Genomic DNA, 27,307 nt, shown 5'->3' with positions numbered 1-27,307 from the left:
TTTCTTTCTTTCTTTCTTTCTTTCTTTCTTTCTTTCTTTCTTTCTTTCTTTCTTTCTCTCTCTCTCTCTCTTTCTTTCTTTCTTTCTTTCTTTCTCTCTTTCTTATTTTTTTTTGCATATCATCTTAGACCACTTAGTATCCCAACTTTTTCCCTATGTATAGTTCTTCTAATTAATAGTGAATACAATGTTTGAGAGTTATAAATAACATTTTTCTATATAGGAATATAAGTCATTTGATCTTATTGAAGCCTTTAAAGAAGAACCTTCAATTTTTTTTTCTCTTTCCCCTCTCTTTCTTATTTACCTTTTCATGTTTCTCTTGATTTTTGTGTTTTGATATACAATTTTCTGCTTTGCTCTGGTCTTTTCTTTACAAATACTTGGAAATCTTCTGTTTTGTTGAATGCCCATACTTTCAAGGCAGTTTTGTTGGATAAGTTCATGTAGTATGATGTCAAGGTTCCTATTTGTCTCTGATTTTTAATGAAGACCAATGATTCTCAAATTGTCTCTTCTAGACCTGTTTTCTTGGTCTGTCATCTTGTCAGTGAGATATGTTATGTTTCCTTTTATTTTGTCAGTCTTTTGACTTTGCTTTATTAATTCTTGCTTGTGAGATCATTGGATTCTCCTTCCCCAATTCTCGTCTTTAAAGACTGGTTTTCAGCTATAATCTTTTGATTTTACATTTTGGTCTGGTCTATTCGGCTTATCATGGCTTCCAGCTGGTCACTTCTGGTCTTCAATTTTCTTATCATTTCATTTGATTTCTAGACCTCAATTTCCAATCGTGAAATTCTGCCTTTTAAACTGTTATTTTTCTTTTTGGACTATTTCCCACTTTTTTTTGCCAAATTTCTTCCACCTTTCTCATGATCTCAGATTGGAATTCTTTAAGAGTTTGTGACCAATTTTAATTTTTTTGGGAAGGTTTGGATGTGTTTACTTTTTTTGTCCTCCTCTGCTGTTTCTTCTGTGCTCTGGATTTTTTTCTCCATAAAAATTACCAAGAGCTAGTGCCTTTCTCTTGTTCCTTTTGGTGGTTAGTATTTCTTGAGCATTGCTAGCCATCACTATGCTGGTTTTTGCTTCCCTCAGAAGTCTGAGTGAAGAGGGCAGGCTCTTTGTATATGTAGCTATGGAGCAGTTTTTGCCTGAGGCTACTTTGTGATTCTGCACAGTTTCTGCTGTGTGCCACCCCACATCCCTCTCCACGCCCAAGCTGCACACTCTTCAGTCTCCTGAGGTTTCATGTCTAGCTGCTCTCGGGGTGTTCTTAATCAGCTGCGAAGAACTTAGAGATTGTCCCACACTACTCTAATTCTGGAGAGCTGGCTGTGACTCTGGTACCATAGATGGGATGGGGGAGGGTTGATCAGCTCACATTTTGGTGGAAGCTAATTCATCCCCTTATAGCATGGAAATGCCCAAATCCCACATACCTTTGATGCTGAGCACTATTACGGAGTCCCTTCATTCATCTAAACTTGTTTTTTTTTTTCTTTTGAGGTATCATATAGGTATGTGGTGGGGAGAATAAGGGTTCTGCAGCTACTCTGAAGCCATCTTAAACTGGAGGTCTAGATGAATCTCTTTAATGAATATAGATTTCCTCAATTTTGGTCCCAGTCTATCATCTAATCTCATCTATATAAGATATGTACAATGATAGATGAACTCTAACGGTTGTCTGCCTAGTTATATATCATATTCTAGAATACAAAGATGCAATTTTGTTATTGCTTTTTGTTTGTTTGTTTCACTGTTTTGAATTGCCATGATTCTTTTAGGATGCTTTACAATTTTTCAAAGACTGATATAATTGGCAAAATATAATCTGGAAACATAAACTTCAGGAGAACCTCAGAGTCTATAGAAAATCCTGTTAATGTTTGGATTCTGTGTTGATAATCCCCCATAAAGAAGACAAATATTTTTCCTTCTCTCATTGGCCCTTTCAAAGTTTTGACCATACCACATACCACCATTCCATCCAAAACCCTTTAATGGTTTGCTATCATCCCTAAGATAAAATAAAATTCCTGGACATATCTTTAAAGACTCTTCTTAGTCTGCTTTTATGTATTTTTTTCTTGTTGTAATTTATATTATATATTTCTATGCAGTTTATATTCTTACCCAACTGATGTATGAGCTTTCCCTAAACTCAATAAAAAATTTCTTGTTATGCCTTTGCATACGTTGTCCCATATATCTGGAACACACTCACTCATCACGTCTGTCTTTATGAATCCTCACCATCTTTCAAAGCTCCATTTATTCAGGCATCACCTCCTCCATAAAATTTTTCCTGATCTCCTTGGCGGGAGGAATTCCCTCCTCCCTTAAATATTCCTCGAGTACTTCACTTTATGGATATTTCTTTTGCCCCCATCAAAACCTGATTTGAATTATTCTTAACTATGAGCATATCATTGTCACCTAATAAAAGATAAGATTCATGAACACAAGGACTAAGCTATTCTTAACCTTTATATCCCTAATATCAGTACAGGATAAGTACGGGGCCTTATAATCAGTAGGTGCTTATTAAATATTATGTTTTTCCTGATTAAAAGTCAATAATGTTATGACCAAAAAAACCTATCTATCTTAATCTGTTCAGATAGAAATATCATATCTGGAATAAGAGATGGAAACAATGGCCTCTATAGTGGCCAGACTACATATGAAGTATGATGTCTGGGTTCCACATTTTAAGAAGGGCATTGAAAAGTTTGGGAATCTATAACCTTAAATTAGAGACTAACCATGTCATTTTCTTAACTGTGTACCTCCTCTGAAGATATCCTCCACAATTCATTGTCACTGGTACCACATGGACTCTATCTCTGATTCCCCATTCTTTGATAGGTGATTTTATGTCTTATGTTGCCTATAAATAAAATCCCACAAAACTTCAGAGCCATTCCCAAGCCACATCACATCCTTGCACCTCTTCTGGTTTCCTGTTAAGTTCTTGTGTCTTCTACCATTAGAATGTAAACTTCTCAAAGGTGAGGACTATTCGCTAGTTTATATTTGTATCTCCATCATGTAGAATTCTCTGGCACGTTGTATATATGCAATAAATTCTTTGCTATTTAGTGGGTAGAATTCTGGGCCTGGAGTTGGGAAGACAAATTTAGATCTTTTTTTTTTTAAAACCCTAATATCATTTTTATATATGCATATATATATATATATCTCCTTCTATATTAATTTTATTTGTTACAGGGCTAGGCAATGGGGGTTAAGTGACTTGCCCAGGGTCACACAGCTAGGAAGTGTCCGAGGCCAGATTTGAACCTAGTACCTCCTCTCTCTAGGTCTGGCTCTCAATCCACTGAGCCATCCAGCTGCCCCCTCGAATTTAGCTCTTACCTCAGACATATATGGGGTGCATGACCGTAGACAAGTCACATAGCCTATGTTTGCCTTAGTTTCTTCATCTGTACAATGGGAGTATTAATGACATCCATATATCAAGGTTTTGTGAGGATTAAATAAGATAAAATTATAAACGTTTAGTATAATGTTAAGTATATGGTAGACACTTAAAAATTGTTCTCATTATCAGTGCTATTATTCATTAGTTAGCTAGATGGCACAGTGTATAGAGTATTGGACTGGATGCAATAAGATTTGAAATTAAACTCTTCTGACAAGCTTAAACAAGCTGTTTGACCATGCACATGTTGCTTAAATGTTCTGAGCCTCATTTTCTTCATCTCTAAACCAGAAATAATAGTATTACCATCCTCAGAGTTGTTGGAACAATGAGATGACATGATTTACCAACTGTTGTTGTTTAGTCATTTTTTAGTCATGACTAACTTTTTGGATACCTTTGAGGTTTTCTTGGCAAAAATAATACAGTACCATTCCATTTTCCAGCTCATTTTATAGAAAAGGAAACTAAGGCAATTAATTAATTTGCCTAGAATTACACAGCGGGGAAGAGTCTCAGGCTAGATTTGAACTCAGGAAGACATCCCATCCATTGTGCCTCATAGTTGCCCACTGTGCAAACTAATATTTTTTTTTCAGAAGAGCCACTATTATACGTTTATAAATTCTAATGTAAATTTAAATAAGTGTGTGAAAGAATGCAATGTACTAGATAACAGATCAAGGAGGAAATTTTTGTCTATTACATATAGCACAAAGGAATTTGTTAATTTTCTGGCTCAGACCTTAATCTCAGGGCTATGGACTTGAATGTGAATATGTGTAAACATCTGAAAGTATGGAACATGTCTATCTTGACTGGAGTGTGGACAAGGTAGACAATAAGAAAGAGCATAGGAAAAGAACAAACTTGAAAAAACTTAGAGATTATGTCTGTCTCATAAAGCAAATGCTACATTTAGGAGGAAGGAGTTTGATTTTTAGGGAGAGAATGCTCCATTTTTATTAGGTAGCATTAAATCTCATTAGAACACTTTTTTTTTCAAGTGCTGGAAGTCCAATTTCAGTTGTAGGTAGAGGTGGAAAACCTCATTGCTCTTCTATATTACTAGGTTGCAAGAACAAATACACATGCACACATATACATTAACATACCTTCAATTAAATATATCAGCAGAATATCACAATGAAATATATTAGAAAGATAATTTTAAATCAATCTTAATTTTGTTTAAGTGTAGCAGAATGAATCTTTCTTGAGGTTGTGTATGTATCTTTATTCTATATTTGTTATTTCAAGGAAGCTCTGTTATTCTGAGACCCACTGATAAGAAGTCAGGTATCTTTAGCTATAGAAAAAAAGGGTGATGGAAAGCAAAATGTGATGCCCCAAATCTATGTAATATAAAGCCCCTCAGCAAGGATGGAAAGAAACATGAAGTTCAAATAAAGGTGAAAGAGGGAAGAAGAGAGAAAACCATCATTTATTAAGTTTTTCTATGTGCCAAGCACTGTGCTAAACAATTTACAAATATCATCTCATTTAATTCTCACAAAAAGCCTAGGAAGTACAATCTATATCATATAACCTGCCCTCGTGGGGTAGAGAGGGTTGGGAGGAAGGAAGAAAACATGAATTGCAAATTGTCAGAAAATGCATATTAAGAACTGTATGTTGGTGATGGAATACTGTTGTGTTAAAAGGAATAATAAACTGGAGGAATTCCATGTGAACTGGAAAAACCTCCAGGAACTGATGCAGAGTGAAAGGAGCAGAGCCAGAAGAACATTGTACACAGAGACTGATATACTGTAGTAAAATTGAATGTAATGGACTTCTGTACTACCAGCAATGCAATGACCCAGGACAATTATGAGGGATTTATGGAAAAGAACACTACCCACATTCAGAGGAAGAACTACAGGAGTGGAAACAGAAGAAAAAGAACTGCTTGAACGCATGGGTTGAGGCGGACATGATTGGAAATGTAGACTCAAAATGACCACACCAATGCAACTATCAATAATATGTAAATAAATCTTGATTGATGACACATGTTAAAACCAGTGGAAATGTGAGTTAGCTATGGTGGGGGTAGTTTGAGGGGGTGAGGGGGAAAGTAAAAACATGAATCATGTAACTATGGAAAATTTTTCTAAAAATAAAAAAAATTAACCAAAAAAAAGTGTATGGACACATAATCTGGAAAAAATTAAAAAATTAATAAAAAATACCTTAGGAAGTAGATGGTATTATTATTCCCATTTTATGCTTGAGGAAATTAAGACAGATAGCATTTAAGTGACTTGTCCAGGATCAATAGCTACTAAATATCTAAGGCTAAATTTGAATTCAAATCTTTATGACTCTAGGATCACAGCTCTATCCATTGTGCCAAGAGGACAAAAAGACTTGAGTTGTGATCCCCGAATGTAAATCCCGATGTTACCATGTTAAGTGGTTTAGCTTTTCTGGGTTTCAAGTTTTCTTCCCATAAACTGAGCAAAAGCAAAGTTTCCACTTCTTCCCTTACTAATATGGCAGGTGGTTTTGGAGGAAAGATGACAATTAAATTCAGAATACCTGGGCTCAAATTTTATCGATGTCCTTTAAGTGTTATCTCATTTGGCCCAGACCCGAATTACTGTTCCTACCTGTGTAAAATGAGGATTGCAACACTGGTACTATCTCACTAATAGGACTGCTGTGAGGATTAAATGAGATGGTTAATCAGATCACTTTGTAGCTATAAAGCATTACAGAAATGAGAACACTTAAATATTATACTTCTTATCTGCTGGTTCCCAGCAGAAACAGAAAGGAAATAAACAAACATTTTTTAAGAATTTACTATATGAGAATAGCTAGGTGGCTCAGTGGAAAGAGTGTGACTTAAGAGATGGGAGGTTCTGGGTTCAAATCTGACCTCAGAGACTTCCTAGCTGTGGGAGGCTGGCAAGTCACACAATTCTAATTATCTAGTCCTTACTGCTCTTCTTCTATGAAAATGATACTTAGTATCAATTCTAAGAAATAAAGATTTATTAAAAATATGCTATACATCAGTAAGTCTTCTAGAAGAGATGAAAGAATTTTGAAAACTTAAAAATATGATTCAGTAAAAAATAAAGGGTCAAATCACAGAATTAAAAAAATCTTTAAGTTGTAAGGGACCTTAAAATACAGAATCTTTCAAGAATATAGAATATTAAAATTGGGAGAAAAAATAAAGATACTGGAAGGGACTTGAACAACTAGAATTTTAAACTGTAGGTCAAAGGATTCTGAAGCTGGAGATTATCTTATGCAGGGGTTCTTAATTTTTTTGTTTTATTTCACAGACCCTTTTCAGTAATCTGGTAAAGTTTATGGACCCATATTTTCAAATGCATAAGAGGAACTACTTAAGAACAATGAGGAAAACAATTATATTGAAATTGAATAGTCAAAATAATTGAATCTTAAATTAAGAATCCCTGATCTAGTCCAATCCTATTATTTTATAGACGAGTAAACAAGTCCTGAGAATTTGTGATTTGCCTAAAGACCTATGCCTAATCAATGACTATGGCAGACTTCAAAGGACTTTCAAAGTCTTCTGACTTTTTCAATACATCCCACTAACTTTTGGTTAAGTGCAGATGGTTGGCCATAGTTGTGACTTTTCCATCTCAGTTCCTAAACTACAGTAAGCCAATCTCAAATACTATTTCCAGTAGTGAGGGGGATGAAGTCTTTATTTGGATTTCAAGTGAAATTTCTCATTTTACCATTCACAAAGAGTATTGTACATGAGAAAAGGATATAAATGAACACAAAAGAAAATCTGAGAACAGCAGAATTGCATGTTAGGCTATCTTTCCTTCCTGAACAGACTTTGTGCATGTGTGTATTTGTAGCATCTCAGAGGAGGAGTTTTGCACCATCAGGGCTATCAGATTCAGCATTGAATATAACTACCACTTCAAACAATATTAGTAACACAACCAGAGACATTTCTGCTTTGAAAACAACTATTCGAGCTAATATATCCTTTAATGTTGGTGCCAATGACAATACTTGTCCCAGTGATTTCTGGCATAACCTAGAACAAGCTCCATACATACTTATAACTGACCTTCACCATCTTCACCAATGGGAAAGAGATATGAAATGAAACTAAGTTTTTTTTTCTTTTGCATAGAATTACTATTTATTATGAATATTATTTTCCAGTATTCTTTTCACTGAACCACTTTGCCTTCCAAACTAGTTGTGTATCCTTGGGTAAGTCACTTTCACTGGATTTATTTTTTAAACTATTACAATAGTCTCCTAATTGGTTTTCCTGCTTCTGAACCCTCAACTGTTCAATTCATCCATCATAAAATGGATAATCAATCAATAAACATTCATTAAGTGTCTACTGTAATGACAGGAACTGTGCCAAATTCTAAGGGTACAACATGAGGCAAAGTACAGCCTCTAATCTCTAGGAACTTTTAATTTAATGAGGGAGAAAGCAAATACAAATAAATCTATATAAAGCAAGCCACATGAATGCTATTTTTTTGTTGTTATTCAATCACTTAAGTTGTATCCAATTTTTCATGACCTCATTTGAGTTTTTTTTGGCCAAGATAATGCAGTGGCTTGCCATTTCCTTATCCAACTCATTTTACAGATGAGGAAAGTGAGGCTGACTGGGTTAAGTGACTTGCCCAGAGCACAAAGCTAAATAAGATTTGAATGAAATATGATTTGAATGCAGGTCTTCTTGACTTCAGGCTCAATGTTCCTTCCACTGGAGCAAATACCTGTTAACTAGCTTTTCATATATATATATATATATATATGTATATATATATATACATATATATATATATATCTTCTTTTATCTGATCTCATTTATAATAGGGAAGATACGGTTGTTGATTCTGATCCTCTAAAAGAATATTAACTCATTGGTCATTGGTCAGAGGTGTTCTATTTCAGATAAAGCTAATGTATGTAGGTAGCTTAAGTTCTCATGAATTCTTCTGGTCTGCTGCCATTTTCCCCCTGCCCTTCCTCTGTTATAATAGAAGCAAAATGAGGTATGCAAGACCGGGTGAGACAAGGCAAAAAAAAAAATCCATTTGTTAAGTGCTTAGGAAGTGCTAGACACTGTGCCAAGTGCTAAGATACAAATACAAATGAAAAGAAAGATAGACCGTGACTTTAAGGAACTTACATAATCATGGGTAAAGGCAAAAAAAAAAAGGAGCTAAAAAGCAGGCAGAGACAAAGAGAGGATACCTGTGGGTGTGTGATGCTGTCTAATTTTGGAGAGGCAGAAAGGAATGAAAGCTTATGACACTCCTCACAAGCTGAGGCTAGCCAGGTCTAGAGATGGGAGTTCCTGGGTTCAAATTTAGATTCAGGCACTTCCTAGCTGTGTGACTCTGGGCAAGTCACTTAACCCCCATTGCCCACCCTTACCACTCTTCTGCCTTGGAATCAATACAAAGTATTGATTCTAAGATGGAAGGTAAGGGTTTAAAAAAGAATTGAATCTCTGGGTGGAATTAACCAATGGAGAAGGGAACCAACACATAAGAATGATGTTTCAAAATGAAAAGCTCACAATACCCAATGGAGTCTTGAGTGCTAAGAGATTCTACAAAGTGAAAAAGCAGCTGAAGCATGTTGGCAAAGTCTGGAAAGTCAGAAGCAGAAGCAAGAGGGGAAAGTAAACCAAATGGGGTGAGGAGGCTGCAGGAGTGAAGAAAGAAGGATGCTAGGGCATGATGGCAAAGGCCAGAGATTGAAGTGTGGCTTTCCATGACTGAGGCCATTTTGAAATTTTCTTTGAATCATGAAGTGTCCAAACGGTTAACTGCCAAGTGGTTATGCCCTTCTATACACAGAGTGTTTCTCAGAAAACAGATTCAATCTGCCCTGAAGGTCATACTTAAAGCATTTTTTAAGGATGATAGAGCCTGTCAAAGAATATACTCTACTAGAATGCTCAGCTCCACACTATAGTGAGATTTAGAATAGAACTTTATACCACGTTGGAAGAACCCTTTTGGTGAACTTAAGGAAGGGTATGGACAAGAACTATATAATATGAATAGTCTATATGGGCTGTGAGAGATAAAGAGATTAGTAGGTAAATAGAGGATTTATTAAGCCTTAAAGAAGGGAGTAGGTAGCACAGGGAATAGAGTGCTGGTTCTGAAAGCAGGGAGACTTGAGTCCAAATATAGTCTTAGAAACATATTTGCTGTGTGATCATAAACAAGTCACCGTCTGCCTCAGTTTCCTCAACTGAAAAATAAATATCTATCTCCCAGCATTGTTAAGAGGAGAAAATGAGATGATGTTTGTGAGGCACTTTATCACAACGTCTGGCACATAGCAGGTGTTTAATAAATGCAAATTTCCATCCTTTCCTTCTGTAATATATGTCACTGTGATAACTGCACTAAATGCTAGAGACTGTTTAAACAAGAGAGTTCCTATTCTATCCTAACGGGTGTGTGGGGGGAGACAACACATAAAAGGATTATTGAAAACAGGAGGAAAGAAGTAGAAGAATAGAGAGTGTACCTAAAAGAGGGTATAAGTGAGGAGATTTTGGAAAGTGGAAAGCAAGTCTGCTTCTTAACAAGAGAGAAAAAGCACACCTATGAAACTCAGGGTGTCCAGCTGTGGAATTCCAAGTTCCTTAAAGAGTGAGGATGGTCATAGAAAGATGTCACTAGCAAGGACACTGCAAGATGTTACCTGCCTCTTTGAAGGAAATACCCAGTAACTGAGAACCCATACCCATTCAAATATTTGCATCAGAGAATTCCAGATTATACTGAATGTCAAAAGAGAAAGACGCCTAGAAATAAGATAAAATAATCAGAATTGTTCTCTTGGATCTACAGCTCTGAAACCTTGGACAAGTCCTTTTAATGTACTGCGACCAAGTTTCTTTTTCAGGAACACAAGGATATTGTTCTAGATGATCTTTAAGGTGCCTCGTACCGCTTTCAAACTTTAATTCTGTGATTCTGTCTTTTCTCCCTTAGTTTCACTGAATGCAAAGAAAATGAATCCCTTTTTATGGTGCTGGAAATGATCTCCATATCTAATGTGAGAAATTTCTGCTGGGTAAACATAGTGTCAGGTGAAATAATTTAACTGTTGTGATAAAGAAAAACACTTTTGCACTGCATATAGAGGGCAGATTAATTATGAAATGATTAGAAATTATGTGTGGATGCCTATCAAATAATTATTCAAGCCCCCACAATAATAAAAAAACAGAGATACTGGAAATTTACATATACATATTTAAAAAGTTATTTTTAAAACTTTATCATCATTTTATACACCCACATGTTTGATAATTAGAATTATGTATTAAACACACACTTTAAAATACTTGTCATTAGAATACATTTTATATAAGAATGTATTAAATTCCTTGCTGAGAATTCTTTAGGAATATATATTTATAGTGAAGTTTTCAAGTTATCTAGGAACGTAACTTGATTTTTTAAAATTCGAACTGTTATTACACCAGTTTTAGAAACTTCTTACATCAATATAGATCAACAATTTGAATGTAATTTCAGTCTCAGATAATGGATTGAGAAAATGAGAGGTTAAATATTTTGTCTATGGTAACACAGCTAACATTATATCTTTTCGGAACTTTGAGTAGATAAGCTCCTTGAAAAGGTCATCTATAGTAGATGCCTCTAATTTTTCTCTTCTCCCTCTTTAATTAACATCTTACAATTAAACTTTTCACCTCAGAATTCCACTGAAACTCCTCTCTTCAAAGTAACCAATGATCTCTTAATTATCAAATCCAATGATTTTTCTCAATCCTTATTTTTCTCAATATTTCTGCAACCTTTAATATTGTTAATTACTCTCTCCTCATATATATTTTATTATATATACATATTATATTTTATATATTATATATATAATGGGGGAACAACACATAAAGGGATTCTTGAAAACAGGTGGGAAGGAATAGAAAAATAGTCAAGGTAACTACAAATATATATATATATATGTACATATATATATATATACACATACATATATATGTTTTGTTTGTTTGTTTGTTTTGTTTTTTTCCTCTAGAGCTTTTCAGAATACAACTTTCTCCCAGTTCTCCTTCTACTTATTTGATCATTCCTTCTCAGAGACCTTCGCTAGATCCTTCCCCAGATTATATCATCTGGTAGGTAGCCCACAAAGTTCTCTCCTGGGATTTCTTCTTTTTCCTTCTATATAATTTCATTTGGTGTTTTCATTAAATTCTATGGATTTAATTATTATCTCTATGATGACCATTCACAATAGGACTTTAAAACATATTGATTAGTTGATTATGATGTTATAAGTGAAATTTTGGGGGAGAGAAGTAATGCATTTCCTTGCCTTTTCTTGGTTATCCATAAAATGTAAAAAAAAAAATATTTCTACTAACTATCTCATATAATCATTGACTTTAAAAAAAGTATTGTATAATTAACACTGTGCTAGGCACTAAGGGAAAAAAGTAGTGGTCCTCACACTTAAGGAGTTTAAAGTCTTTCTGGAGGAAAATAGACAGTAGAGATATGTAACTGATGTTATCTTGATTTTGCACTGTGATTTTTCTCATTGATGATACAAACTACAATCCATCTAGTCTAACGTATAAAGCAGGGGTCAGCAACGTATGGCTCTTGAGCCATATCTGGCTCTTTTGAGGGTCAGATATGGCTCTTTCTGCAGGAACTATAAAATCAATTTTTTTCAGGCGCTGTTACAGGAGCCGCACTGTGAGCACTGTACGGCTCTCACAAAATTACACTTTAAAAAATGTGGCATTTATGGCTCTCACGGCCAAAAGGTTGCCGACCCGTGATCTAACGGATTCTCTTCTATGCTTTTCTATAAATACTCTTTGAAATATCTATCCAATGTAATGGTTATGTGATAGAAGCCTTTCTATGGATTCTTTAATAAGAGAATAAAAGGACAAAAGATTTAGGCCAAGATGGCAGAAAGACCAGAACAGACCACTCTCTTTCAAGAACTAAGAAAAAAAAATACTTATCATTTAATAAACATATCAAGTGTCTACTCTGTTCCCAGTATTGTACTAAGCACTGGGAATATTTGAAAAGAAAAAACAAATAGCCCCTGCCCTCAAGGAGCTTACCACCTAACTAAGGAGATAATATTGCAAACATATATAAAGCAAGCTATATGAAAGCTAAATAGGAAATAATTAACAGAGCGAAGTCATGAAAATTAAGAGGAGAAAATTCCAACTAAATAACCAGGATATTAGTTGAAATTTAAAGGAAATTAAAGAGGTCAGTAGTTGGAGCAGAAGAGGGAGAGCATTCTGGGGGAGGAAAAAAACATAGAAAATGCTTGGAGCTAAGGCCAGTGTCACTGGAACAAAAAAAAAATGTCTGAAGGAATAAAGTGTAAGGATACAGTAAAGGAAGGAGGGATCTAGGTTATGAATGGCAAAAAGAGCATATTATATGCAATCTTGGTAACAATAAAGAATAATTGGAGTTTATTGAGTAGGGAAGATGTGTTATGATCAGTTATATGCTTTAGGAAAATAATTTTAGTGCCTAAATGGAGGAATGACTAGAGTGGAGAAAGATTTGAGGCAGTCAGAAACTCATCAGAAAGCTATTACAATAATATAGGTATAAAGTGTTGTGACCCTTCACTGGGGTGGTGGTCGTATTGGGCCGGGTGGGGGCCTGTTCTAGAAATTTTGCAAAGACAAAATCAACAGGCTTTGGCAACATTATTTATAGGGCAGGAGCAAGAAATAATGAGTACAGTGTATGAGTCTGGAGGATTAAGAGATAATGCTGTTCTTGATAATAATAGGGAAGGGTTGGGGGATGGCTTTAGGAGGAAAGGCATAGTTTAAAATGTCTATTGCACATTCAATTCAAGATTTCTGAAAGACAGTTGGAGATGTGAGATCGGAGATCAACAAATCCTTCACACGAAGACAAAGCTAAAAAATTTGATAAATATTAATTGCTTCTGGGTAGGCAAAAGCAATATATTAAAAATCACAATTCTACCTAAATTAATTTACTTATTCAATGTCATGCTAATCAAATTGCCAAGGAATTATTTTATAAAGCTAGACAAAACTCATCTGGAAGAGCAAAAGTTCAATGATATCATGGGAATAAATGAAAAAAAATGTCAAGGAAGGTAACATAGACTAAGTATCAGATTTCAAATTATTTTACAAAGTAGTAATCATCAAAACAATCTTGCATTATATAAGAAATAGGGTGGTAGATAGGAGGAATTGATTAGACACACATTAAAAAGTAGTAAAATACCACAGTAATCTAATGTTTGAAAAACTCGAAGATCCAAGTTTTAGAGTAAGTACATAATATTAAAAAACAAAACAAAACTATTGGGAAAGCTGGAAAGCAGTTTTCCAGAAACTACACATAGGCTAATATCTAATGCTTGTTATATTCAAGCTCTGAGAGTTGGTTTGTCTCACCTTGATTGACAGGGGAAGACAGTTGGAGACCTTGGAATGTTCGCAGAGGCTGTTAGGAGAGGGAAAAGTTGGTTGGCCTGAGGATATAAATAGCTCTCACAGTCATCTGGGGAGGTCTTTGGTCTTGGAGCTTGGACCTGAGCTTGGATCTTGGATCTTTGAACATTGCTCTGAATCTCCCTAGATATTTAGGCATTTGATCTTCATTAGCTATTTAGGTATCTGGGCCGGGGAGGAAGGAAGGAGAAGAAGCAGAGGCAGGTGAAGGATAGATACTTCCTAAAGGCTGGGCAGACTGACATCACAAACTGAGAACAGGGAAGCTGAGAGAAATCACAATGTCTGTACCAACTGAGCAGTTTGCCCTCCCTGGTTTGGCAGTGGCCAAGCTAAACAGAGGAGTGTGAAACCACTAGCTCCAGCTTACTGAAACAAGAGCCTACAGTCCTGAGGGATTATTGATCATAGTTATTAGTGACAGAGTCTCCTATCCCCAATCCTTTCCTGGTTATTCCTTTCCCTATTTAACATCTATAGATGAAGTTTCATTAAATACCTGCCTGAGTGGTCATTATATCACAACCCTTGGGGAGGGAGCAATGCAGTTAGATGGAAACATTATCCAAGGCTAATAGAGCCCAATATTAATAATCAATCCAACCCCAGGTGCGACCTGAAAGGGTTACCCATCCACCTGATCATTAAGGGTCCTGCCTGGGCACTGATATAAAGAATAAAGCAATTATAACATCTAGTTGGGTGGTAGGGCTTGGTGTTTCCCCTGCACTGGCTGTCTAGGGAATACAGAGGCACAGCTTCCCAACCAATATCCCCTAGAAGCAGTAGCATCTTAGGAGTCCTATCTACTACAAGTACTATTACTATAGACAACTATTTATTTACTACATTTTCTTTATAACATGCTATATCCTAAGATAAGGTTAAAATTCATAAATAATTTGAACATAAAGGATGTCATACGTAAATTAGGGAAGCATGGAAAAAATGTACCTGTCAGATCAATGGATAAGGGGAGAGTTTATGTACAAGTAAGAAACTGAGCAGATTGTAAAAAAAAAAAAGACAAAATAGATTATTTTTTTTTTATTTTATGAAATGAAAAAAAATTGCACAAGGAAATCTAAAGCAGCCAAAATTAGAAGGAAAACTGGGAACTAGGAAAAATTATTTTGTAATAAATATCTCTGAGAAAGACCTTATTTTTCAAAAGCATAGGGAATTGAGTCAAACTTATAAAAGAGTCTCTCCCCAGTTGATAAACGGTCAAAGGATCTGAACAGCCAATTTTCAGAAGAAGAATCCGAAAATCTCAATAATCCCAAGAAAAATGATATAAATCACTACTGATTAGAGAAATACTAATTAAAACAACTCTGAGATAACACTTCACTCCTAACAGATTGGCTAACATCAGGGAAAAGGGAAATACAAATGCTGAAGGGGATATGGAAAAAATGGGACACTAATGCTCTATTGGTGGAATTTTAGTTTAACCATTCTGGAGAACAATTTGGAACTATATTGAAAGTGCTGTAAAACTTTAACCCAGAAATACTCTTGCTAGGTCTGTACCCCAAAGATATCAAAGAAAAGGGAAAATAATCTATTTGTACACAATTATTTATAGTTTTTTTTTCATTTTGGTGGCAAAGAATAGGAAATTAAGGAGATACTTATCAATTGGGGAATTGCTGAACAAGTTGTTATATGATTGTGATAGAATTCCATTTTAGTATAAGAAATGATAAGCAGAATGGCTTCAGAAAAATCTTAGAAGACTTATATGAACTAATGCAAATGAGCTGAGCAGAACGAGGAGAATTTTGTACAGAGTAAAGCAATAATGTAAGGATGATGAAAGCAATACAAGTCAATTTCAAGAGATTCATTATGAAAAATGTTATCTACTTCTAGGGAGAGAATGGAGAAAATCTGAAGATTTGTTTACTTTTTAAACTAACTTTATTTTTATTTCTTTATTTTGTTTGTATTTTCTTTTGCAACATGGTTACTATGGAAATATGTTTTGCCTGATCTGACCTGTATAATCAAAATCAAATTACTTGCCTTCTCAAGGAAGGGGGATGGGGAGGAGGAAGGAGAGAATTTAGAATTGTTTTTTAAATATATAATTGGAAAATACCTAAAATAAATAAAAATAATTAAAAATAAACAATAACAAACTAATAAAAATAAACAATAACAAACAAATAAACAAACAATAACAAACAAACAAATAACAAAGCACAGGAGGGAGAGGGGTAGTAGAGCTCATGGTCACACAGAACTTAGACTTGATTCAGAATTACTAGATACTAGTAAAAGAAGGCTGTACTAAATGGTCTTTCACCTTTAAGTATTTGAATTCTCTAATTTGATAGTATAACAAATGCATTTTTCAGTAAACTAGGGAAATAAGAGATGTCAAGGCTCACAGATGGAGACTTAAAATAGTTTTCTTAAAAAAATACATGCATACACATTGAAACTGAAGATTTATTAGTTTTGATCTTATATAATGGAAATCTTGTCATAAATTCATCTCACATGTCCTGTCAGCAAAATATTGCAAGCATATGGGATGTATGTTTCTAAGTACAGTATATTATTTTCCAGTGACTACAGAGAAGTCATGGTATCAATGTAAAAAATAGTGAATCTGGACCTATAAGATCTTATTCTCCTCCTCAGATTTATAGCTTAGGATGTAGGTGATTTTAGGCAAGACAATTATTGGTCCTGAGTCTTGATTTCCTTGCTGCATTTGATGTTGTTGAAGAAGATGGTATTTGAGTTTCATTCCCATTCTTAACTTAGTCCTCTGATATCATGACAAAATACTCTCTCAAGTCCTTTCTAGCACTGAAAAGTTGCTCTTACTCATTCAAAATAGAAGTGCCTTAGGAGTTCAGAAAAGGAAATACCAAATGAGGAAGCAGTGGCCCTGAAACCTTCATGTTGGCAATGGGAGTAGAATGGATAAGATATAGATGAATAAAGATGGGGTTTGGAAATACATGGAGACATGTAGAAGACAAGCATAAGGGTTCAAATGAACCCTTTGATCATGAAAAATGGTCAAAAATAATGAAGAGAATATTCCGAATACAGCATTTGGAGTTTGAGTAAGGAAAAAAGGAATCTTTTATACAAAAATCTAGGTGGATAGTCATTTATCTTCTGTTTTTACACCTCTTGTTATAGAACTCACAAGTGCACTAGTAAGCCCATTCTGTTGATGGATAGACAAAACTGTAAGGAAGTTTTCTCCAAAATGTGTCAGAATATATACGTAGTACTTTGTAAAAACTTGTGTTTCTGAGATGAGAGGAGTTGAGTTCAAGTTCTACCACTGTCTATTACTTGTGACACCTTATACAAATCATACAACCTTGATTGATCTCAGTTTTCTCATTTGTAAAATAGGAAGTTTGAACTAGATAGCTTCTAAGGTCTCTTCTAGTTCTCAACTTATACTCTCCTGGTTTAGGACTCTGGGACAATGTAGAATATGAATTTAATCCATGTTCCACTAGACAATCCTTTCAATATTTTACCTTGATCAGGCATAATTCTCTCCCCTCCACCAAGTTTTCTTTTCTCCCTGTTAGACATACCAAAATCATTTACCTACTCAGTTACACATTTAATAATCATTTATTAAGTATCTCCTAGTGCAAGTTACCATGCCACGTATTGAAGATATAAAGAATTGCAAAACATAACCCTTGCTCTCAAGTATCTTATGGTATAATGCAGCAGATAACATCTAAACAGCTATGCATGTGTTGGTGTCTGGTTGTTTGAAAATTTGAGTTGACTCAGAAGGAAGGTACTAAAATTAAGGAGCGTTGGAAAAGACTTCTCGCAGCAGGCTAAACTTAACTGACCCTTAAAGGAAGTGAAGATGATAGCCAATGAAAATATCTAGAGTTAGGAAATGAAATGTTGGAGGAATAGTGGGGAGGCCAGTGTCAATAACATGCAGAACACCTGGAAGTGAGTAAGGTGTAAGAAGATTAAAAATAGAAGAAAGTACCAGATTATGAAGGGTTTTGAATGCAAAGCAGATGATTTTACACTTTTATTAGGAATCCACTGGGATCTATTGTATAGGAGTGACATAGACAGATTTTGCTTTAGGAAGATGAGTTGGATAACTGAGTGGAGGAGTGAATGAAATGGTGAGAGACTTAAAGTATGGGGACAACTAGAAGATTATTATAATTGGACAGGCAAGGAAATTCAGTGTCACAGGGGAAAAGGGGACACATAGGAGAGACAGTATAAAAGTAGAAATGATAGATCATAGAAACAGACTGAATAGAGTGGAAAGTCAAAGTTGATACCTAAGCATCAACCCTGGAGACATTAGGAAGAGAGTCGTACCTTTAAGAGTAATAGTAAAATTAATAACTAGGGAGATTTTAGGAGGGAAGAATGAGTTGGCTTTTGAGTTTAAGATGTCTATGGAATTTCTAGTTTAAGCTGTCCAATAATTAGAGAAGCAAGATTTGAGATTAAGAGAGAAAATAGATATGGAAAAGTCAATTTAAGCATTACTGGAAGAGAGGTGATAATTGAATCCGTGGAAGCTAATAAGAACACTAAGTGGAATAATATATATAGAGAAGAGAAGGAGACCCAAGGCAGATTCTTAGAGGACACCTACAATGAATGGGAATCACTTTGTTGAAGACACAACCAAGAAGATCAAGAAAGAAGAGTCAGACAAATGGGAGGAGAACAAGCAGAGAATAATGTCACAGAAAACAGTATCAAAGAGAATTAAGAAAAGAGCATTTTCTTAATGTTAAAAGTTGCAGAAGGATGGGTGAGGATTTAAAAAGGCCATTGGATTTAGCAATTAAAATATCTCATTGGTAATTCATTTCAGTTGGATAACAAGCCTTGAAGTCAGATTGTAGAGAGGTAAGAGAGTGAGAAGAAAGGAAATTCAACCATAAAGATGGGGTAGCCACAGGCATGCTCAAAGGCAGTAAGGAAACAGTCAATAGAGAGGAAAAGACTGAAGATAACTCAGGAGTTGATGGAGTGGGCAACCTACTAAAGAAGGGATGGAATAAGATTGTTTGTGAAAGTAGAGGGGTTTTCCTTGGCAAGGAAAAGAGTAACATCTTCATGTGAAACAAGGCAAAGGAAGAGAGTGATAAGTGATACCTGAGTGATTTGAGTTGAGAAAATGAGAAGAAGGAGTTTTCAGAAAATAGTTCCAATGAGACAAGGTTCTCAGCTGAATTTGTGGGGAGAGGGGAAGACTTTGGAGTTTTGAAGAGGGGTGACCAGGTGGAAAGAGTGGTGACTATGGAATGAGGAATAATACCTTGATTGAAACTCTGCCTCTGACATGGTGATATGTCCATATCTTCCCCATCCTGCAAAATTCCTGACTTGATCCATATATTCCCACAACCTATCATTCCCTATATCTACCCCCTTTTATAATAAAATTCCTCGAAAATACCCATCTATAATCAATGGTTCTACTTCCTTTTCTCTCTCATTCTCTTCTTAACTCTTTGAGTTGTATGGCCATGGGCAAGTCCTTTACTTCTCCTCAGCTTCAGTTTCATCATTAATAAAACAGATACAGTGATATCAATTGAGTGGCATAAGGGGCTTTGCAAACTTGTTTATTATACTGTTATTTAATGTCAGTGTCCTTTCTAAAACATAAATATGGAAATGAATATGATACTCTACATACAGTCTGGCTAAGTCAAAGGATAGTTGTCTCTGAGCCCATTTTTATGAAAATAGCCATTATCATTTCTCTTCCACCTACACTTAGCCTCTTCCTTTCTTATGCTTCTTGTCCCTGTCAGGATGTTAAGTGGGGGCAGGAAGCAAAAGACCCTTTTTTTTTGCCAAGGAGCTCTGAGCAGTATGACTCAGTAGAAGGAGAAATGTAGATCCTTCTGTTAGAGACTCTAGGGACCTGATCATGGAAACAGGAGGTAATCCAGCTGGCCTTTAGGGGATTTGGGGAGACAGCTGCAAAGCCCACAGCCCAAATATCTATGCTTTCAGGATCAATTGACAGGCTCAGAAAATGTCAGAGGATGGCTCCAGAACCACATCATCCCTATATATAACAAGACAAATGTGAGATCTGTAACCCTTCATGAAAAAGATTGTCTTTTGTGAATTGGAAAAATGAGCTGGTTAAAGACCTTTTGGGCAATTATTCAGAACACTTTGGTGGCATGTGATAGTATTGAAACACTCACCCCTTCCTCTTTTGGAGGAATCAAGTGAAATATTTTATATATATTCCTCCAAAAGAGGAATCAAATGAAATATTATATTATATATAGGAGGAATCAAGTGAAATATTATATATATTATATGTATAATATATATGATATAACAATATTTCACTTGATTCCTCATATATATATACACACACACACATATCTAGTTATAGAATTATATAGAGATGTGTCTGATCTACTCTCCTCAAATCATAAAGATAATCAAGAAGCTTTCTGATTAGCAGAGAGTGAGTTTGGATTGCAGAAGAGACAAATGAAATTGGGCCAGAGAACCTACACAATCTAACTCCAAATTTATGGAGGCTATTTTGGAAAGAAAGTCACTGTTTTATTCTGAGACCATGAGGGAGACAGACAGATTGATGTGGGATGTGACCATGGACTAAGAATCTACCCTGGTCATACTAGGACTGGGTAATTTTAAAGATCTTGGAGACAACTCAAAGGAGGTCTGCATATTTATCTTTTTTTTGTCATTCTAATTATCTTCTTCTAGTGTATTATTTTTACTTTGTATATATTTCCCCCTCATAAACCTACTCTAGGAAATACAGTTCTATGGTCTAAAGTGTGTGACAGAAGGGATAAGAGGAGAGCGGATGCTACAGTAGGGGTTCCAGGGAGAGCCATAATAATAAAAAGAGAAAGCAATTAGCATCAGGCTGCAACAGATCGCAGAAACTGCAGGAGGCTTGGTCCTTGATCCAGGAATTAGAGATCAACAAATGGACAGAAAACAGTGAGGGAGAAAACCCTTGGGGCCAAGGGAAAGGTCACATGGAATGATTCTAAGGAAAAGCTGAAATCCTAGGAAAAAATATTCTAATGAAGTCAAGTCTAAGGCTCAGGTTGGAAGGTACGAATTGGCTTTAGCTCACCATACTTCTCTAAACAACAAACCCTGCATATCCCAGAGATGAGGGATAATTCTAGAGACTAAGGGACACATGACAAGGTGAGCTGGGCATTTGGAAATAATAATGATTCTGATATATTAGAATGATGATATTATCCTAAATTTAGACTTAAAGAAGACCTTGTAAAAAGGTACAACCTTCCTTATCACCAACACCATGTTTTCTAAATAAAGACACAGAAGCCTATAGGAGTTTGATGATTTCCCCAATCACATAACTAGTTATAATCTGAGGTAGGATTCAAACTCAGATTATTCTGAATCCAAATATCGGTCCCTTTCCATTATAGAACGTTGGCTAAACTTGGAGACAAGAGATCAGAATAAATTCTAACCCTTGAGGTAAAGAGACTTTAAACAGGTCATTTTCCCTTTTTGGCCTCAGATTCACCATCTAAAAAGAAAGGAAATTAGACAAAATGTTGTCTAAGGTCCAACCAAGTTCTCCTTTGTAGTAAATCTGTGATAGCAGGTTCATATAAGACTGACCAGTCTAAAGTATTAACTAGGTGAAAGCTGCAAGTTTGGGCTCAAAAAGATTGGACTTCCTTCTATTTATATGAGTAGCCAGTTTTCTAAAGTTTCCAGTTTAAGTGGCGATTGTCTCATTACTTCTCAGAACAGAACCCACCAGCCAAACTTTGTCACCAATTACTGATGAACTGATGTCTTCCCTGTTACAAGACCACCTCCTGATGACCATATGACTGAGACAATATGCGTAGTAGAGTAGACCCCTGCAATCATATCATGCCATTCATCAAGTCCAGATAACAATCCTACTTTGAAATGGTGACTTAAATGATCCTGAGAAAGCAGAAAGGCAACATTCTCCTGTATGTGGGCACTTTGTGCACTGGCTCAAGTTCCAACCTATCTTTGCATATTTCTAATATATGATTCTTTTCCATTGCTTTCTCTAAACTTACTAAATGTGCTTTTATTTTCTTGTTCTTTTAACTTTTAGTGCATGCCAGTATAGGCTTTCCAAATATTATTTTCTGCTATTGCTACATAAGGCCATTCACTTCTCTAGTTAAACGATTCATGGCTGATATTTTTTATAGCAATTCTCTTGTACAAGTTTTTCAATTTTTTTTCCCTCCCATAACGTGCAATATAACATTTAAACAAAAAGTGTGTCTTTCCATTGCTTTTTTTGAGGTGGTGAGGAGATCAACTACACTTTTGATTCTTTGGGGATTTTGGTGTTTCATGATTCATGGATTAATTTAGAAATTATTGTTTAAAAGACGGGTTTTGGTATCAGGGAGCAGTAAAAGTCTTTGAAAATACTGTTCAATTTCCCAAATGCAACTGGAGCTGATCTCTTTCTCTTAATAAATTCTGAACCCAGCTCATTGCCCATTGGGAGAACTTGTCCAAAATACAGAATGCCTCAATGGACCATCTCTGCAATTGCATGTCATATTCCCCAAAATAGACATTTTTCATCAACTTAGTTTTTCCAGTGTTGATGTTTATTCTCATTACTTTTGCAGGACTAGAACCATTATTGAGGACATTATGTGTTATTAGGTGTAGAATAAGAAAAAGAATTGTTCACTATATGACTTTTTTCGAGATTACAAATCTTACTACGTGCTTTAAAAGTTTGTGATTTAATTGTAGTGGGTAATCTTTCCACCAGGAAAGTAGGATGCTCAAGTTCTCTGACTCTGGGCCTTGTCTTGTTTGTACTGTACACAAAACACTTCCTATTTGTTAAAGAGATAGATAAGTTTTCATCATCTACACCTTGTCAGACCACTAAAACACCTGAATGAAAAGCCCCAACAATACCAGGAAGACCAGGAAGCATTCAGCCCAAATTTGACATGAGACCATAAATTCAGTGGTAGGGATAAGACCAAATTGTTACTTTTTAAAGGAATTAAGTCTGGCATGGAAGAATCAATGCCCAGTGCTTAGGGAATTTGATAGGGGGTAAAGCTAATGGAAGAAGTGTGATATAGTGGGAAAAGGACTTGACTGCTGGACTGACAAGATTCAGAAACACTGGATCCAAGTTACTAACTGTGAGAATTTGGGCAAGATAGTTCACCTGCTGAACTTCAGGTCCTTAATTTGTAAGATAAATAGATAGATAGACAGACAGACAGACAGACAGATAGATAGTTAGATAGGCAGACAGGCAGACAGATAGATAGAAATATAGATAAATAGATAGATAGATAGATAGATAGATAGATAGATAGATAGATAGATAGATAGATAGACAAATAAAATNAGATAGATAGATAGATAGATAGATAGATAGATAGATAGATAGATAGACAAATAAAATGAAAACTTACAAAGGTTTTTATTGTTATAGTTCAGTCATTTTCAGTTGTGTCCAAATTTTAATGACCCCACTATGTACATATATATATATGTACATACATATATATATAAATATATATATATATATATTTTTTTTTTTTTTGGCAAAGATAGTGGAGTGGTTTGCCATTTCCTTCTCCAACTCATTTTATAGATGAAGCTCTGAGGCACAAGTTGTTATTGTTGTTGTTTTAGGGAAAGTAATTTGTAAACTACAAAGCCTTCCCTCAAAGTTAGCTATTAGAATGATCTTACATTTACAATTTTACATTTACAATATTACAATGATCTTACATACCTGACATTTGTATAGGATGTTACAACTGATAAAGTACCTTCACATGCACTACTTTCTCTCATTCTCACAATAACCTGGTAATACATGCAAGCAAGCATTGTTATAGCAATTTTATAGATATAGAATCTAAATTTCAAAGAGATGAAGTCATTTGTTTAAGATTTCCAAGTTAATACATAGGAGAACTGGAAATTCTACATGGAGGTATGGGAACCCTAGAAAATCAACATTTTGTAGAGAGAATTTGACTGCAGTCAGTTAAAAAAATCATAAAAACCTATTGCGTGAATGTCTTAGGGCTGATACTGGAGACACATATAGGAAAAAAATCAACCATGTCTTCAAGAAGCTTATATAGTACCTTCACAAAAAATGACTATGTAAAAAAAATGACTGTATCAGAGAATAAAAACATCATGACCTGATGTAGAAAAGCAGAAATATTAAATACATGTTTTTCACAATGTAATAAATATTCTACTTACTAATGGGGTCTGGAAGATAGGTTAAATTTATATCTCTAAACACATCAAAAAACAGAGAAAGAACTAATTATTAGATATGCAACTAAATAAAACTAGAAATGAACAAATTAAAAATTCTTAATTAAATAGCAAAATGGAAGTCCTAAAAATCAAAATAGGGATTAATAGAAATAACATTAAAAATTAAACCAATAAATATGAGATAATTTTTATGAAAAAAATTTAAATAAAAAGAAAACTAAATTACATCGTCAAATATGAAAAGGGTTAATGAATCATCAATAAGGACGAAATTGAAACAATAATTAAGAATTATTTTAAACACTTTTATGTCAGTAAAATTGATAATCAGTGAAATAAATGAATATATGCAAAAATAAAACTCTTCAGATTAACAGAGGAGGAAATAGAATACATAAAAAAACTCTATCTTAGAAAAGGAAATTGAACAAGTTCTCTAAGAAAAAATCCTCAGGACAAGCTGGATTTACAAGTTAATTCTACCATACATTTAAGGAACATTAATCCTAATACTAAATAAACTATTTGGAAAAATACTCAAGAAAGAGTCATCAAATTTCTTTTTGACCCAAAAATGATTTTGATACCTATACCAGGTAGAACAAAAACAGAGAAAGAAAAGCATAGACCTATTTCATTAGTGAATATTGATTAAAATTAAATAAAATATTAGCAAGTATATTACAATGAAGTGGTGCAGTGGATAAAGTTCTGGATCTGGAGTCAGGGAGCTCTGAGATAAAATTCAACCTTTTACATTTAATAGCTGTGTAGCCGTGGGCATGTCAGTTACCCTGTTTGCATCAGTTTCATGATCTGTAAAATGAGCTGAAGAAGGATATGGAAAATACTCCAGCATCCTTGCCAGGAAAATTCCAAATGGAGTCTAGAAAAATTGGAAATGAATGAAATAACTGAATAACAACAGATTACAACAATATATCACAAAGATCATTCACTATGACCAGGTCATATTTATGCCAGGAATGCAGGACTCGTATAATGTAGTATATATAGTATATATTATATACATATATATATAATATTAGGAAAACTACCAGTATAATTGACCTTATCAATAACAAAACAACTAAAATCACATGATTATATGAATATGTAGGTTTTCTGTCTTTGACAAAATACAATACCCATTCCTTTAAAAATTCCTACGAAAAACATTAGAAAACATAGGAATCAATAGTGTCTTTCTTAAAATGACAAATGTTATCTATCTAAAAGCAAGAGAAGGAATAATCTATAATGTGGATGAACTTGAAACCTTCCCAATAATATCAAGGGTGAAGCAAGGTTGTTCATTATCACCACTGTTGTAACATAATATACTATATATTATATATAATATATAACATATAGTACAAAATGCTTGCTATAGCAATAAGACAAGAAAAAAGAAATGGAAAGAATAAGATTAGGCAACAAGGACACATAACTATCATTCTTCACAGGTGATATAATAATTTACTTAGAGAATCAACTAAAAATCTAATTGAACCAATGTATAATTTAAGAAAAATTGCAGGATACAAAATAAATCCACATAAATTATCTGCATTTCTTTGTAATACCAACAAAAACCAGCATCAAGACATAGAAAGTGAAATTTTCACATGAAGTTTGATCTAAATAAATGGAGAAATATTAATTGTTCATGGGTAGACCAAACCCATATAGTAAACATGCTATTACCTAAAAAAACTAATTTGCTTATCTAATTCCATACTAATAAACCTATCAAAATTATTTCATAGTTAGAAAAAAGAAACAATCATTAAGCGTACTATAATCTAGGTATTATGCTAAGCTCTTTACACATATATTTTCACATTTGATCCTCACAAGAGATCCGGAAGGAAGGCATTACTATTGTCCCCATTTTACAATTGAAGAAACTGAGACAGAAAGTGATAAAATGCCTTGCCCCCAGTCACCCAGCTAGAGAGTATCTGAGGCAGAATTTGAACTCATATCTTTGTGTCTGTAAGCCCAGAGCTGTAGCACCTAGCTTCCTCAAATAGATAGGCTTAAACCAGGCATTCTGAGTCTTTCTGACCCCAATAGGGTTTTTCTTGGCAAAGATACTGGAGTGGTTTGCCATTATCTTTCTCTAGCTTATCTGATAAATGGGAAAACTAAGGCCAACAGAGTTAAGTGACTTGCCCAGGGTCACACAACTAGTGAGTAATTCAGTTCTTATCTGAATTTGATTCCATGACCAGTGCTCTGTCTTCCTTGCCACAGAGTTTATTGATTGAGGGATTGATCACATCAAATCCTCTTATTGATTCTGGGGAATATATAGGGATCATTTTTAATTGTTCTCTTTCCACTCTCTTGCCCCCCATCCCCAATATTATGGGAGAATGAGAATGTTTAATTTCTTCTTTAGTTTTCAAAAGAAATCATGGCAAGAAACTCTCCAGGAAGATATTACTTCATGATGGTTTCTGAACTGTCTAGTAAACCCACTCATTTAGTTCAGTTGAGAAAAGAATTGAAGTATCATCAGATTTCTTATGTGGACCATAATAATAATAATACTTCACATTTGATAGTAATAACAATATCTCATTTTATCCTCACAGCCCTAGTGTTATGTATATTTATTATTCCTATTTGGCAAGTGAGGAAACTGAGGTAGGCAGATATTAAATGCCTTGCCCAGGGTGGCAGGTGTCTAAAGCAGGATTTGAAATCATATAGATTTAACACAGTATTCCTTCACAATAACCCCCTGAAGAAGGCATTTAAGAGTAATATACCCATTTAATGGATGAGGAAATCAAAGGTCAGAGGGCCTAATTGAATTCTTAAGTTGACAATCAATGAGAAACAGGGGCATAAACAATAGACTTTTAAAAATATATTTTTTCAACTAACAAGCATTTTTTTCTTTCCATTATACCTCTCTCTTGTAAAGAAATAAGAAGGAAAGAGGAAAGCAAAAAAGAACATATAACAAC

Source organism: Gracilinanus agilis, chromosome 2 (assembly GCF_016433145.1).
Source record: "Gracilinanus agilis isolate LMUSP501 chromosome 2, AgileGrace, whole genome shotgun sequence".
NCBI lineage: Eukaryota > Metazoa > Chordata > Mammalia > Didelphimorphia > Didelphidae > Gracilinanus > Gracilinanus agilis.
The sequence above is the reverse complement of the archived record's forward strand: the minus strand, read 5'-3'. Positions refer to the sequence as shown.